Source organism: Tenrec ecaudatus, chromosome 7 (assembly GCF_050624435.1).
Source record: "Tenrec ecaudatus isolate mTenEca1 chromosome 7, mTenEca1.hap1, whole genome shotgun sequence".
Taxonomy (NCBI): Eukaryota; Metazoa; Chordata; class Mammalia; order Afrosoricida; family Tenrecidae; genus Tenrec; species Tenrec ecaudatus.
The window spans coordinates 24503210-24518988 of NC_134536.1; the positions used below are offsets into that span (position 1 = coordinate 24503210).

Here is a 15779-nt window from a genome sequence, read left to right on the forward strand (position 1 = left end):
CATTTTACCACCTGGCCCTGTGGTATTTCTGGTCCATAACTTTTTCTTTATATCATATTGAATAAAATTAAAACTCCCACATTAGTGATGGGCACCTACTTTTTAAAAAAATCCACTTAAAGGTTAACCACTTGAAATAGAACTTGAGCAAACATTTTTAACTCAAGGGCATGAGCTATTCCGTGTAGTACTGGCAACGTTTACTGTCTTGAGTAGGTTTTCCTTGGCCTCTTAGAATTTGGATTGCATTGCCAATGTGGGAAAATAAAGTTAGAAACCATAATGTAAAGCCGATAGTTTTAGTTATGTGTATGGTATCATTTTGATGTCGAAGAATTGAAATATGTTAAACCAAGTTTTAAAGACCCCTTTGAGAAAGATCACTCTGTGGAGATGGCTGTGTTCATTATCGTTTTGGCAACTGAGGAGAATGCTGACGCAAAGAACATAATGGGGTTTTTGTTTCATTTATTTTAGGACCGCCCGGAAGACAAACACCCATAGTCTAGTCTTCCCTAAAGCAAAGTCCTTGGAATAATTTCTAGGCGAGAATGTTACCTGATGTCATATGGCCATGTAATGAGGGAGAAGAATAAAACAGTTAGCAAGCCACGTCATTAACTCCTTAAAATTAAATCAGACTCATTTGTTTCTAACAAGTCTGGCTATCTAATGTAATTGTATGTCACGTAACTCCTAGTCATGGTTTGTAGTTCTCAAAGTTATTTTATCTTGGAACCCTTTTGCCATCAAATGCACCATGCCAGTGGTCCATGAGAACTTGGGGGGACATGTCTACCAATACCCAGGCACTTTTACTAATACGTTCCTACTTTCTCTTTTTTTATTGGATTTACTGTCCAAATCCAATCTAAAGTTCTCCACGTGTTCATAAAGTACATCTCCTCTTATCTACTCAACAGTTGTACCTTCGCCTCTTAATTATGTATCCACCACTAAACAGGAAACCAAACAAAAAAATTCCTATTCCTAACTGGTTACCACTGCTTTTCTGTTCTGAGTACCCTTTACACAGTTTCCCCGTCTTTCTCTGGATCCATTTCAGTCAACCTTTGGTTTGTACCATTCTGCCAAAACTGCTTGGAGGAGTGTCAGTGACCTCCATGTTGGAAATCCAGCAGTTCACATAGAACTTGATGGATTTGCAGCATTGATCTAGTTGATCAAACTCTCCCGTGAATATGTTTCCCCCTTATCTTTTAAGTCTCTATCCTTTTCCCATTTAAACTTCCTTCTCCCCGCCCCCCAGCCCCCCATGTACACTCCTGACCCCAGCCTCTCTTGCAGATCCCTTTTCATGGCCCTGACCGCTAAACATTGGGTGTCCTAGGACACATCCCTCATCCTTTCTCTCTGCCCACGTGGACTTTAGACTTAGTATCCAACTGCAGGATGTCTGGTTGGCATATCGAACCAAATAGGTCTAAAACTGACATTGTGAGCTCGCCCCACCTTCCAACCATACTCTATTCTTCCTTAGTCTTTACTTTAATAAATGACCATTCTATTCTTCCTGCTGCTCAGGCCAGAGCCATGCTCTTTTCTGCTTTCTCTGCATACTTCCAGCTGTCAGAAAATGCTATCGACTCTCAAATAAGATGAGAGCAGATGTGTCCTTCTCCATCCCTCTGCTGCTACCAGTGGGTGCGAGCCTTCACCATCTCTATTGCCTCCTAATGGTCTCTCTGTGCTGCTGCTTTCTGCCCTACAAATCATTGTCCAAACAACAGATACATTACTTAAAACTGGAAGTCCCGTTGTCTGACTTTTGCTTCGAAGTGTTTAGTTCTTTCCTCTGTCACTTACAGAGGCTTATCAGCCCCTACAAGATCCAGGCATCCTCATACCTCTGACTAATCTCTCTGTTCTTTCACTCACTGTAAGAGGGACTTTAGACCTTCATGGGAAATTCCAATTGTCCTTTAATTCCATTTCGCTGTGAACGTTTTGAAGCCCCCTCGTACTGATTATTCTAGTGTTCTTGTTTCCATGGTAGAGTTTTGCAGTAGTTTTCCTACAAAGAGCCACATGACCTACTTTCTTACCTCCTTGAGATGTTTGCAAAATTGTTATTTTCTCATCCAGGCCTTCCCTGATTAACGTATTTTAAATTGCCCCTTGTTTCACCCTTCCTATCACTTAATCCCTTTGTTTTTGTAATCACCAACAGATAGACTTGTGCTTTCGTTATGTGTCTCCCCTTTATTTTAAGACAAAGCTCCTCATGGACAGAACTGTTTGTATGTGTTGTGTTCACACTGGTGTGTCCTCAATAGTTAGAACACTGCCAGGGAAACAACTGCTCAAGAAATACTTGTTGCATGGAAAATCAGTGTTCTTTTAAAGTTCTATTATAAATTGGGATTGCATATCCCCCCCAAAAAATATATTTATTTATTTATTTATTTATTTATTTATTTATTTATTTGAACATGGGCAAGTGGGGTGGGAGAAAGAGGTCATGGGGCAATTACTTGACTTTGCCTAATATGTTACTGCATTATCCCTCCTACCCATAGAGATGGGCAAATTATCCCAGTAGCTTAACTGTGCCCTAGATCAAATCTCTTTGAATTTTAAAAAAATACAAAATAATCAACAGCCAGCAAGGCAAAAGTACACAAGCCTACCATCGAATTAAAATTCACCAGGTGTTCAAAGTAGCAGAAAAATACAACAGTAAAGATTAAAAGCAATCCAAACAGATGTAGAGATGACGCAGGTGGTAGAATGAAAAAAGCAGTGATATTGAAATAGTTATTACTACATTCCATATATTCAAGATGGTAGAAGAACACCTAAGCTCTTCAAAGAGAAAGTTATGAAAGACTCACATTGAACTTCTAGAAGCCATAAACATTTTAGATGAAAGCTACACAGGGTGGCATTAGTGGCAGATTGGATACCACAGAAGGAAAGATTCAGTTAAACATGAAGGCATAGCAATATAATTTATACCGAAATATGCACAGAAGTGAAAAACAACAGAGCATAAGTGTTTTGTGGGACAATGTCAAGTGGCCAAATAGACGTATAATTGGGTTACTCAATAGGGTAGACGCAGTTATGTTTGAAGAAATAATGGCTGAATTTTTCTAAAGTGGGTCAGAGCAATTCTACCCATCTTACTAAAGTCAACAAACAGAGAACACACTACTCAAGAACAGCCGAATGGCTACACGTTCTTTGTAAGTGCTCACAGAATATCACGATAGACCATGTTCTAGGTTACTAAACAAATTATATAAAACATTTTCTCTGACCATTAGTAGAATTAAATTAGACATCAGTTACCCAAAAAAGCATCTGGAAAATAATTTTTAACCATGTCAAATAACCGAGAGATACATTTTGGGCAAAATACACGTTTTAGTAAACGTAAAAAGAATACAGATCAGGCAGAGTACACTCTTAGACCACAGTAAAATTCAACTAGAAATGGCAGAAAGGTAGCTGGAAAGTTCTCAAATGTTTTGAAACTAAACAACTCACTTCTGAGTAACCTATATGGATCAAAGAAGTTTCGTGGAGAGAATTAAAAACTATTTTAGATTAAAAAAAATTAGGGGGGCGGGGGAATGCTTCCAGAAAGTTAATGGGAAAATGGGAATTTTCCCAGAAACTTTTTGAAGCCCTCTTTTTTCATTTAACAGAATATGGATTCATCTAAAATAGTGTTTACAGGAAAATTATAGCACTAAATGCAGACTCTGAAAGACTTGTTACAATAATAAAAGTAATTTCTGCTTTAACTAAAAGGGCAACAAGTTAAACCCAAAGGAAGGAGAAGGAAGTCATAAGAACCAGTTAATCTGACTAGACCTGTACCAAAGAAATTAAGTTCATGGTTACAAAGTTTCTCCAAAACGAAACACCAAACCTACATGGATGGTTTCAGTGGTGAATTCTGCCAAATAACTCATGGGGTAGGAAAGCAAAACCAAAATTGGAAAGTATTTTGAATTGAATGGGAAGGAAATAAAGTATGGCCAAAGGACTATGGTGCAAGTAAAACAGTGCTTGGAGGGACATGTATGTCACTGCAGGCCCAAAGGAGGAAGTGTGGGCGCCGATGGACCCCGCGCTGTGAGGGTGTGTTACAGTCGTCTTTGTCGATTTCGTTGCCTTGCACTCAAAAGCACATTGGCTTTCGTTGTTGTTGTTGTTTTTCTTTAACGCCTTGGAGAAGACAGAGTCAGCTTGTTTAAGTGGACAAGCCTGTGAAGGATAACTAAATCCTTATATGACATTTATGATTCAGAGAAACACCTCATCAGCTCAAGACCAGTCAGGAATGTTCTGTGAACAGGTTTCAAAGTGTGTGTGGAAAAGGGGAACTGTGTGGTAATGGGATTTTTCCCATGGTCTTTTTGAAGCCCCGCGTGAAAGTTCTTCTGCACGAGGCAACACGCGCCATCACTGTCGCTTCCTCTCCGAATGCCCTTCTGGCTCTCCCAGAGTTTCTCAGCACTCCGTACTCTCCCGTAATACCTGTCACACTGCCACTCACGGACAGGATGTTGATGACAACCGAGACAAGACCTAAATAATAAGGGTTGGCGTTGACCACTGGCAGGCTTATCTCGTGGTAGAAAGTTATCTCCGCGCTGCCCAGTGAGCGGTCCCAGGGTCCTGTGAAGATAAGCGCGGAGAAGGTGCAGCAACAACGCAGATCTCTGTACGTCTTTTTCTCTTCGTGGGAATGTGCTCCTAGCAGACCAGCACATTTCAGCTTAAGTAGCTGGGTGTCAGGAGGTAAAGCCGAGTCCCCCACAAAGATTGAACTGGAAAACAGGAATTTGACTCAGTTAGCTTTTTAAAAGACATTGAGTGTTTCCTTTTGTGTGTGTGTATGTGGTAGATTTTATCTTTTACCCTTTATGCCAGTTTGATTTTTTTTTTAGACAGTTTGATCTTGGTTCATTTGTTAGTCCCCATAAAATGCTACACTTGAGTGCTAAAACTTTTAACATTGAGAGTGATCCTGTAACCTAGGGTCTAAAAATCAAAGTTCATGACTTTATTGGAAAAGAAGTGGGTTTTGCTCCTTCTAACAAGGGCAGTATTGGTTTGATTTTCATCATCAATGGTAATCACTACCGCTTATTGTATACCAACACCAGTCAATGCACTTTATATTATTCCTGCTGTACCCATGAGGAAACTGAGGGTGGCGGTTCATAGGGCACTGCTGCTAATTCCAAAAAAATAACACCATATTTGACTCCGGTGTTTATACTTTCAAACACTACGTCTCCTTCGATGAAAAGAAAGCAATGAATTGGGTTTTAACACTGATGTTGAATGTTTACTTGATCAGCATCCATGTCTACGCTTCCCTTTACCGTGTGAGAGCTAGCATGAATAACCCAGCCAGTCTGTAGCGGCTCAAATATAATGGGAACCGCATGGCCTTTGGAGGCAGAATTGTTGAACTTAAAGTTTTTGCTTTTTCGTGTGGGGACTTGAGCAAGTCAGTTCACTCTGTTCGTAGTTGTTATGGTCATTCAGAGCTACAAATTACTGAAACCATGTATCCGCTCTGGTGCAGAGCACATTGACCAGGTCTATTAGGTCTCTTGGAAATGCTTTTGAAAGTGAATTAATACTTGTATTTGACCACTTACGGTACATTTTCTTTAAGTAATAAATTTTCCAAGTGCTTTTTAAAAATTATTTGACTTATACAGACTTGGCTTCCAGGGACCCACTATTGAATTACAGAGTGGTCTCTAAAGAGGGTCTACTTCCAAGACCAGCTTTTTTCCTTGAGATGCATGGTCATTGAGGGATGATTCCTTCACCACGATTTGTAATGCAATTTGTGGCCCGTATTTCTGCTTCCATTTTAGAAACTTCTGAAGATGGCTTAAAGGTGCCTCTGTAGGCCCCACGTGAGCCAGGGCCAGAGTCCAATGTAAAGTGTCCCATTTCCCTCCCATTCATGTCTTCCAACAGGTTAGCGTCCTATATTTTCTAGGTTCATTTCTGGTCCCACCTGAAAATAAGTCGAAGACTTTTCTCCTTGAGGGCCAGTCCACCCCGTTAACCATAAGGCGCAGCAGATGCTTGACTGCGCGAGGCCTCTGCTGATCCCTCGGTTGTTAGTTCCCGACGCTCCTGAAGTGGGCGCTGTAAGAAGGCCGTGCTCCAGTCTCTCAACTCTGCTGCTCTGTGTCTAGGAATGAGCTCTCCATGCTTTTTATTCCAGGAGTGTTTATTTTCCCTTTGGTTTAGGAATTTGGAAACGTAACCCACCTAGTCCCATGTTTGCTCAGGATTAGTGACAGAAATGGATCTGACTACAATAAGATTAGTACCTTTCCTGCTAGGTGTTCACGGAGGTGTGGCAAAGAAGCCGTTTTGGAAAATTCGATGGAGAGTTTTTTGTTTTGTGCTTTTGCCTTTTCCAACCTGTCGACTCTGTTGACCAGTGTTGGTAACCAATCGTTTTCTTCCCTCCCCTTTCTCGCCCTCCCCTCCACTCCCACAGACACATGCAGGATTTGTTCGCACACAGATTTGTCACTTAGGACCTTGGATTGCCCAGGTTGAGTGATCATTTGGGTCAGACCGCAAAGTGGCTCGTCATGTCTTGGCTCTTGTTTTTGCAGACAGAGTTCATGCCAACGGACTTGCTCTTTAGGTCCGGCGGCCTCCTGGAGGGCTCAGCCTTTAGGGAGGCCCCAGACATGACAGCTCTGAGTTGATCTGGCTCCTCGGGTCCCACAGTGACCGAATGAGCTCTGGGTAGATAGCCTGCTCCCATCATCCCTAGAACTGGGGTGGGGGTGGGGTGAATCAAGTTTCCAAATAGTTTGAGTTCCTTGACATGAAAGAAATCTCAAATTCTGACGGAGATCCTCTGGGGTGGGCCCACAGGATGGAGAAAGAAAGGGAGAGTGAGCGGGGGTGAAGTTTATTTATGGAATGTCAGGGGGGCATTGAGGCTCAGCAGGCCCTCGAAGCCCAGGCCTTCCCTCCAAGCTTGTTTTCTCCCTCTGACCTTGGATGAACTAGTGCGCAGTGTATTATGCCGGGTGATTGTGCTGGTTTGTCATGGTTAGCATTCTGGACTGTCACTGGAATGTAGGAAACGGATGAATTTGAATTGAACCATGAGGTGGTCTGCTGGGCCCTCTCCTTGTCTCAAGGAAACCTGCCGCTGTTTGTCTGGGCCGGGCCTAATGAAAGCAATGGAGGGAAAGAGAGGTGGGCCTTTGATCTCTTTGTTGCAGCTGCTCCCTGGGAACTCGCTGAAATCAATGCCCTGTTTTCCTGAAGGAATGAATGGCTCTGCCTAACTAGCTTTGTGAAGCCTTGGGGGAATTCACTGCCTCTGTTTATTGACAGCTGAAAAGGAGCACATGGGGTGGAATGGACCTTCTTGTGAAAACCAGGCACAGGGAAAATTAGACCTCAATTTAACACAGAGGAATTTGGAAGTTCACCCCAAAGGAGCGGTGGTTTCTCAGGCTTACATTAGAAGTACTCAGGTTTGGGGCTGGTGTGGGGCGAACAATGGCGGGTTTGTCACGACCATGCTATACGCTGGAATAAGGTATGCATAATAAATGATGCTAAGTGGAAGTTGACTCAACACCCTCCTTCTTTTTTAAACACCGAAGAAAGAAAAGACAAATATCAGCCATGATATAATCAGGTGACTCTGGGTTCTGAAGAAGAAAAAAAGTTAAAAGGCAAAACAAGGCTGCAAAGGAAGAGATTGCTGCAGATCAGTGTTAAGAATATGCCAGTTCTCCACCTGGCGTCTTTCAGCCCACTGGGTTTCAAACCGTCTCTGAGCCGTGGTCTACGTTCATGCTAGAGCTGCGCATGCCTATCTTGATTGTGTGGGTTGCCTGGGAACATTATAATACTATACTTATTTTTAAAACAACATTCTTGGAATATTGTAACTGGAAGTCGCTGTCAAACCTCAGTGAAGTTAGTTGATTGGCCAAGACAGCGCCCAAAGTTTGAACAGTTGGTAAGCCTTAAAATTAGCACCGCACTTGTTCGATGGCGCGGTACTTCTTACGAGTGACGGCAGAGAGGTCCCGCTGTTTATCACAAGGAAACTTCTCTCGCCCTACCTTCTTTCACAGCTCCCCCACTTGCAGGGGTTCTTAGGAAGAATTTATGGCTTCTTCCTTTGGCCCCCAGCCCTTTGTACACACCTCGATTGTAGCACTTAACACATTTGCCCTGTAGCCCTTTGTTGAGGTGTACTCTTTTAACTGGAAGCGAAGCAGACGCAGCTGTGTCTTCTTTTTTAATCTTCAAGCCCAGCAAAACTCTTGTCCTGTCAATGTGTGGTGAAAGAGCCGGGAATGCTGCCTTCCAGGATGCTACTTGGAGCGGAAGGACTTTTCTTGGGTTTAAGAAATACGACATTTCAGAAACACCTGATGGCACCACTGCTTTCTAAAATCTCTCCTTTATAGAGAGTTTTTCAGGCTTTTCCCCCCCCTCTTTTTCTTTTTTTTGTAATTTGTGGAGCATTCCTTTGCCCTCAAAAGAGGGCCCTTCAAAGACTGTCTGCCACTGCCTTTTCAGAGGCAAGCTCTCCTTTTTTATATTTCTTCCTACAAATAAATCTTAGTGCGGTAGTTCTGTTCTTGTTTGTTTGTTAAGTAAGAAAATGGAAAAGATTGTAATGTAGGCTTCATAGGCTTCCACTGACCAGATAGCGTTCAGTGAACCCAGTGGATAGAACTTCAGCCTTGCTTGATTGAATACAATAATGTACTGTCAAATACTGCAAACGAAAATGTCCGTAGGTGGTTTTTTGAGCCAGATTTACTACCTCTGAATGCTAGGAATCCCGTATCAAAGGAGGCAAAAACCAAAACACCTTCACGTCACTTACCAGTGGAAAGGAAAGGTGGAGTTGGAAAAGACTGTCTTCTCTAGTTGCAGGGATCGTAGGGCAAACCCACAGTCTAAGGGAGTCTCAGGTTGCACCCAATTTTTTTTTTAAACCAGAGCTGCACATGGGAAATGGTTGCCAACATTCTTAGAGAAAATCTTGTCATAAAGATCACGGTGGACACTTTTAGAAAGTGCCTATGGTGGCCCGTAGGGGTGCTGGAGGTGAGCACCCAAGAGAAGAAACTAGCTAATATTTCCCTCTTGTTTTCATTTCATTTTCACCACCAAAGTTATTTTTAAAGCCATCTATTTGGATCTCTGTCTTGATGCAGGTTAGGGCTGACGTGTAAAATACAGGTGTACACATCTGTGAGTTGTTGGAATCTTGTAGAGGAATGGGCTGTTGGGTGGGTTGTACCAATGAAGGTTCAGCGGGTTACGATTCTGCTTGTATTTCAGATTTCTTGTGAAACAGGAAAATTACCCAGGTTTCATCATTGGCCATCTACCCACACCCCCATAACTATTCACTTGTAGATAAGAGAGCATTAAGCATAGCATTTAACTTTTATAACTTGGCTGCTCAATCCTCCCAGTTTCTGGAATTCATTTGATGTGACATCTCACCAAGGAAGGGTTGGAGGGGTAGACAGGGAAACAAGGAATCCAACTGCGCTGTTCGATCTGATGTTGGCTTTCCGTGGTGAGACTCATCTTTCTCCCTCTGGATAAAAAGAACCACACACAGGCCAAGGATGTGCCCGCAGTTAGAAACTGCGTTGCTGCTATGCTTACAGAATAAGATAACTGCAAATGTGTGGCTTCCATAAAAGAACTGAAGACTTTTCTTTTTCTCTGGACTAAAGACTGCTGTAGACGCCACACCAAAAATAATAATACTAATACAAGTCATTTAAATGTCAAACCCCCATGAGGAGCTGATACCAAGGGCTCAAGTAGAAAGCAAATGTTTTGAGAATGATGAGGGCAATGAATGTACAAATGCGCTTGACACGATGGATGGATGGATGGATGGATGGATGGATGGATGGATGGATGGATGGATGGATGGATGGAGTTGTACGAGCCCCAGTGATTTTTTTAAAAAAATCAAACCCTCCAAGCAGATTTGGGGGTTCCACATAGCTGTATGTGTCCTTATCTATAGAAGCAAATCTAGAGCAGCGGTTCTCAACCTGTGGGTCATGGGTCGAACGATTCATCACAGTAGCAAAATGACAGTGATGAAGTAGCAACCAAAATCATTTTATGGTTGGGGTCACCACCACAGGAGCAACGGTATTGAAGGGCAGCGGCATTGGGAAGGTTGAGAACCCCTGTCCTAGAAGAAGACCAGACACTTTCCTCTAAGGCAGATTACCACCCATCCAAACACTAAATCAGCACAGCCACCCACAGCAACAGTGAATGCAGGGTTTCCTGGTGGTCGACAGTAGACATCTTACCCATTCAATCGAATGGCAAGAAGGGCTATATTCCCAAATAAACTTATTTAAAATTAAGTTACCCGTAAGGACCTGTGAGACCAGATGTTACTCATTTAAAAGCTCTTTAATAACTTCATAGCGTTTCATTTGTAATTAACCACTGGTAGTGCTGGTGGCATTGTGTGTCCTGGGGCAGCTACCCACAAGGTCAGCAGTTTGAACTCACCAGCCGCTTCACAGGAGAGAGTAGACTGTCATTCCGTCACTGAAACTCACAGGGTATCCTGCCCCGTCGGCAAAGATTCGATGGCAGTGCATTTGGCTGTCATAGGAACCTGTTAACACTGGAAGACTCAAGTTATTGTTCAGTAGTTATGTTACTTACTGTTTCCTGTGGTGAGATCTTTCACAGCCCAAGGCAGGACCTCAGCTTAGCTCATCCTGAAATCATTCCACCTCCTACATGAGTAGGATTCAAATGAATAAGGTTTTGTTAATTTCGAAAAATAGCTTTTATGGTCAGTGCATAAATATGGATCCTTGTGACGATAAAACTAGCCCAATTTACATCTGTGAAGGTGAGGGCTTGATGGGGATGATGAGCTCATCTGTTTTCGGTCTTCATGTAAGTCATTTGCAGTCTTCGATGACTGGTCCCTGTTTTTTCCTCTCCCTCACCATTGCCGCCACCCCCAGCTCAGACTGTGTTCTGAGTTACTTAGTTGGCAGGTTCTGATTATCATTTAATCTCTGTTAAAGGCGTGAGGCTGCGTGGAAACAATTGCAGGGGCTCCCTGCCCATGAGGCACAGTATTAAGCACTTTACTTGAATTAGCTCATTTAATCCTCAAAAGGTTTCTATGAGCTAGGGATCATTAGCTCTCTATTACAGCTGAGAGGTGAAGGGAGAGGGAGATTAAATCATTTGCATGCGATTTCTAAGTGGCTTCAGGTGGCACTAAGTGACCAATGGTAAGTGGCACCAGGAGTCCAGTGGAGGCATCCCGGCCCCAAAGTGCACGTACGTGCCGTGTCGCTGCGCTGCCTCGAAAGCTGGGCACCCTTGATAGAGATAGAGGCATGCCTCTGCTACGCTGGCTCTGGGCTCTGTGGCATGCTGATGGGGGGCGCTTTCCATGGGGGCCTCTCAGAACTCATAGGCTACATCAGTGTTGGATTACCCAATAAACAAGATGCACGTGGGTCTAACTTGTGCCTATTTACTTACCTCTGGTAAGCAATGTCACATTTTCTCACCACATCAAAGATCTGCTTCTGGGGGTAGCTGGCATCGGCCTTGCTCCCAAACCCACACAGCCTCTTCCTACAGAATCAAAACCTCTTTTCAAATGTCTAATCCCTGACAGGAATGGAGGACCCAGTAAGCAAGCAGACACAGGCCTATTTGTGCTTACTCACCTTTAGCGAACAGGTGCACGTGCGTTTCTTCACATGTAGCTCATTTTAGATGAGTGAGGAAGCACAAGTAGGCTTTTACTGACCTTGCTTACTCGGGGAGCTGTGCCTGCTCAGTGTAGCTAAGTGTCTAGTGCACATACGACCAGCCTTGTCTTTTCTCAATGCCTTGTTCACTCCTCTAGGATTCCTCTCTCGTTGGCTGTGCGTTTTGTTTCCCAGGACACCCTAAACCCATCTGTGCCTCAACCTGAGAAGGGTAAGTACGTCTCCAGATTAAGATGTGTTTTAACCACTTAGTTCAAGATAATGATTCTCAGTTCTAGTCTTCCAAAAAGCCAACAAAAAACAACCAAACCAAACCCACTGCCATCATGTCGACTTCAATAAACCGGGACCCTGTATAGGATTTTCAAGGCTCCCCCTTCTTATGGGAACAGACGGCCTCTGAGGGGCCTGAACTGCTGACCTTGAGGGTGGCAACCCCACGAGGAACCCACCTTACTACCAGAGCCCTTTAAATCCCACACCTACGAGTCTTGTTGCTTTCTCACCACATTTGTGGTTTCTCCTAAGCAACGCTGCCTCCTTCACTCCCCTCACCTTGCCGCTACAGGGCGGACATTGTGTTTGACCCTGACTCTTGGACCCTCGCCCCACACTTTTTATAAAATGTCCTGGAGTGTAATCTGCCATAATTTTTAGTCTGCTTTCCTTTGTACGTTTCTTATCTAAGAGATTTATTTTCTCTAACCCCCTGGATAAACTGCCAGATGGATTGTTACAGGCACATGTTAGGAATTGGAATTGTGCCATGGTGATCCAGAGTAAGGAAAGACTCTTGCAATGAATCAATCATCTGTATGCTTTGATATATGCGCCTGTGTATATGTATATACACGATATATATAGAATTCTGAAACAAATTCTTAATGTTTCCAAATCATGAGTTGACCCAGTGTGTGAAATCTTTCCTGACACCTAGGATTAATAGGCGATATCCATTTCACACCCCTACTCTGTACTCTGTACCAACCATCGTGCCTCTCTGTATGGGGAGGGGTCGCACAGTTAATGGTAGAGTTCCATTATCTTTTCATTCCATTTCCCACAGTTTTTTGAATCCCCCTCATTTAATACGTAATCTTAAAATAGAGATGCTGTTCGCTACCTCCAAGGTGTCCCCCTACCACCACTCATGGCAACTCCCCAGACCTGACAGAAAGAAACTCTGCCTGATTCTGTACCCTTCCCCATGACTAGATGTGGATCAGATCTCTCTCTCTCTCTCTCTCTCTCTCTCTCTCTCTCTCTCTCTCTCTCTCTCTCTCTCTCTCACACACACACACACACACACACACACACACACACACAGCCTCTCTGCATGTAAATTGAAAATGCATTAAGACCATAGTTACCTTGGGTTGTTTCCCTAAAGTGGCTCTCATTTGTCTCTGATTCATCCCAATTACTTATCAGTATTGTTAGTTCTGATTCTGGGAAAATTTAGAACACTTTAGAAAATATTTTTCTGAGGAACCATCAATGTCCATTTATAGTACTTTTGGGTACACAGGCATTTCGCTATGAGAATTACCACTTGCCCATTCTATTGTATATAACCAATCATCCCAGGAGCATACACTAATAGGCCCACTGTCTGAGGTCTCTCTCTAGAACAGCCATTGCACTGGAGTTGATTCTGATTCAGAGCTGCTCCATAAGGCAGAGGAGAACTTCCTCTATGTGGTTTCCATTGACTGTCATCTCTCAGGAAGCAGAAGGCGGCTTTCTCCCTTGGATTAGCTGGTGTGTTTGAACTCCCAAGCTTTCAGTTAGCAATGGGAATGTTCTGCTTCCCAAACAGGGCGCTTGCTGGCCAGGCAGCTCCTCGACTCTCAAGTTATCTTCCTCTGGATGTGCCTTGTGCCCCACATGCCTGTCAGACTAGGCCTGTGCCTCTTTGACAGGAAAAATTGGGTCCCCAACTGCTGTTTCTTACGCATTTGGTTCTTCTAAGCAGAGCTCTTGGCATGAAAAGCTCTGATCTCCGTCCGAAGACTAACAAAACTTGACTTATCTAGAATCCTCTCCGGTTTGTAGCACCTTTAGACCTTCTGAAAGTCTCCCATGTTCAGCCACGGAAGGGGAGTGACAGTCATTTCCGCTGATCGGACCTCGTGTTCGGAACTCCTATAGACATTCCATGTGGGTCGTGTATCTTTACCCTTACTGCACCATCTTTGAATGAAGGCAGTTGTCACATGATTGATATCCCTTCTTCTAGAGAAGGATTCTCCCCTCCTCCCAAGCACCTCAGTGCCTAACATGCACCATCATTTCCATCTTAGGGAACTCCACAGCCCTATCCCCATCCCAGCAGATTGCCCTTGGAGGCATGTCTAGGCTTGGAAATGGGAACCTCACGACTAGCTGCACTGGTTTCTCTCTTTCCTTTCCATTTTTTCTTTTTAAGTAATTCAGAGTTTAAGATAAAGGTCTTAAGTTAGCTTTCAATGCCTCTCCCTTTCTAAGTATTTGCCTAGGATTCAGAGGAGTGAATCTTGTGACTAAACACATGCGAACCCCTGTCCTTGGTTCCTCCCTTCCTTCTCAGTCTGCCGGGGAGAGTTGGAACCACAGGGCTGTCTCCAGGTCAGCGGTGCCAGCTCCACATCCACTGCAGTAGGGTTTCTGTAGACGTTTTAAAGTAGCTAGTGCCAGCGGCCGCAGCTGATCCATAGCTCAGATAGGAACTTGTCCACAGTTCCTAGCCCCTTACTGAGGGCCCCACAAGTCTGAATCTCCTAAGTTCACTATGGAGGCATTCTTGCTTTTTAAAATTTCACATATCTGTCTTAATTGAGACTCCGACCTGATTCTGTCAATCTAGAGGGAAATTGCATCTCAGGCATTTCTAGGTGCCTCCTACTCCCAATTAGGAATCGCTGGGTAGTGCAAATGCTTATGAGCTAGGCTACCAACCAGAAGGTTAATGGTTAGAATCCACCCAAAGGAGCCTTGGGAGAAATGCTTGGTGATCTGCTTCCCCAGAAAGCAGCCATTGGAGACCCTGTGGAATGCAGTTCCCCTTGAACCATCTACCATTACCGTGAGTCTGAATCAGCTTGACAGCAGCTGATTGAGTTGGGGGTTTGGTAGTCCCTCTTGGGGACTAGAACCTGGCTTTCGAGTGCGAGGATTTCCTTGGCATCTGGGGAGAGGGCTCAGCCCGAAATCTTCAGGCTATCAGGATAGTGGTAGTTTGAAATCCTGCAGCTCTCTGCCTGCCATTGGCTGAAGTGTAAGTTGGAAACCTTGCCTGAGGTTCCTGCAAAGATTCTCCCACTGCCAAGGGGAGCAGAGCCTGGTTCTCCTTGTTCTCCTCCTCCTCCTCCCTTCCTCCCCTCCTGAATGCCCAACAGAACCTCCTGGTTGGATTTAGAAGTTAGCAAAGACAGACTTATTGAGGCTGCCCCTGCCTGCAGGTGGGCCAGGATAACAGCATTTCAACGCTGGCCTCCGGTGGCAAATGGGCTAGAAAGAAACGCTGTCAGGAATCACAGAGCTAAACTGAAATTCCCGAGTTGCTGGTCACAGTCACGTGGAGGCCAATAGTAAAGGCAGAAGCCACCCGAACAGCAGGTGACTGAGAATTCAGGGAAGGAAACAGGTGAGAGATAATAGGCTCATGGAATCTGTACAGCTTAGTGAGGAAGATCTGGTGTCATCCTAGGTTTCAGACCTGGGAGAGGCTGGGCAGCCACACAGTGAAAGGGATGATCTATTAATAACATAAACTTTCAGATCACACACGCGCCTCTCAACTCCCAGCTCAACGGCTTCCTGCTTCTATGGCTGTGGGCAAGTTAGCACAGTTCCGACGCCTCAGTTTCCTCACAAGGAAAATGGATTCATTTATCAGCTCTTGCCATTGTTGAGAGTGTCCTGTGCCTAGAGCAGTGATTGTCAGCAGGCCAGCGTCCGATTTGCATGTGAGGTGTGAGGCGGTAGTGGTGC

The 15779-nt window shown here is 44.1% G+C and overlaps 1 protein-coding gene across 2 annotated transcripts in view; it reads left to right on the forward strand.

The window, feature by feature from the left end:
- PLAGL1 (PLAG1 like zinc finger 1) overlaps window positions 1–15779 on the forward strand; it is a 60971-nt gene that overhangs the window by 20577 nt on the left and 24615 nt on the right. For both annotated transcript variants that reach the window (XM_075554436.1, XM_075554437.1), the window contains exon 3: window positions 11945–12018. The gene's annotated coding sequence lies outside the window, so the exon portion shown is untranslated. The remainder of the gene's footprint in view (window positions 1–11944; window positions 12019–15779) is intronic.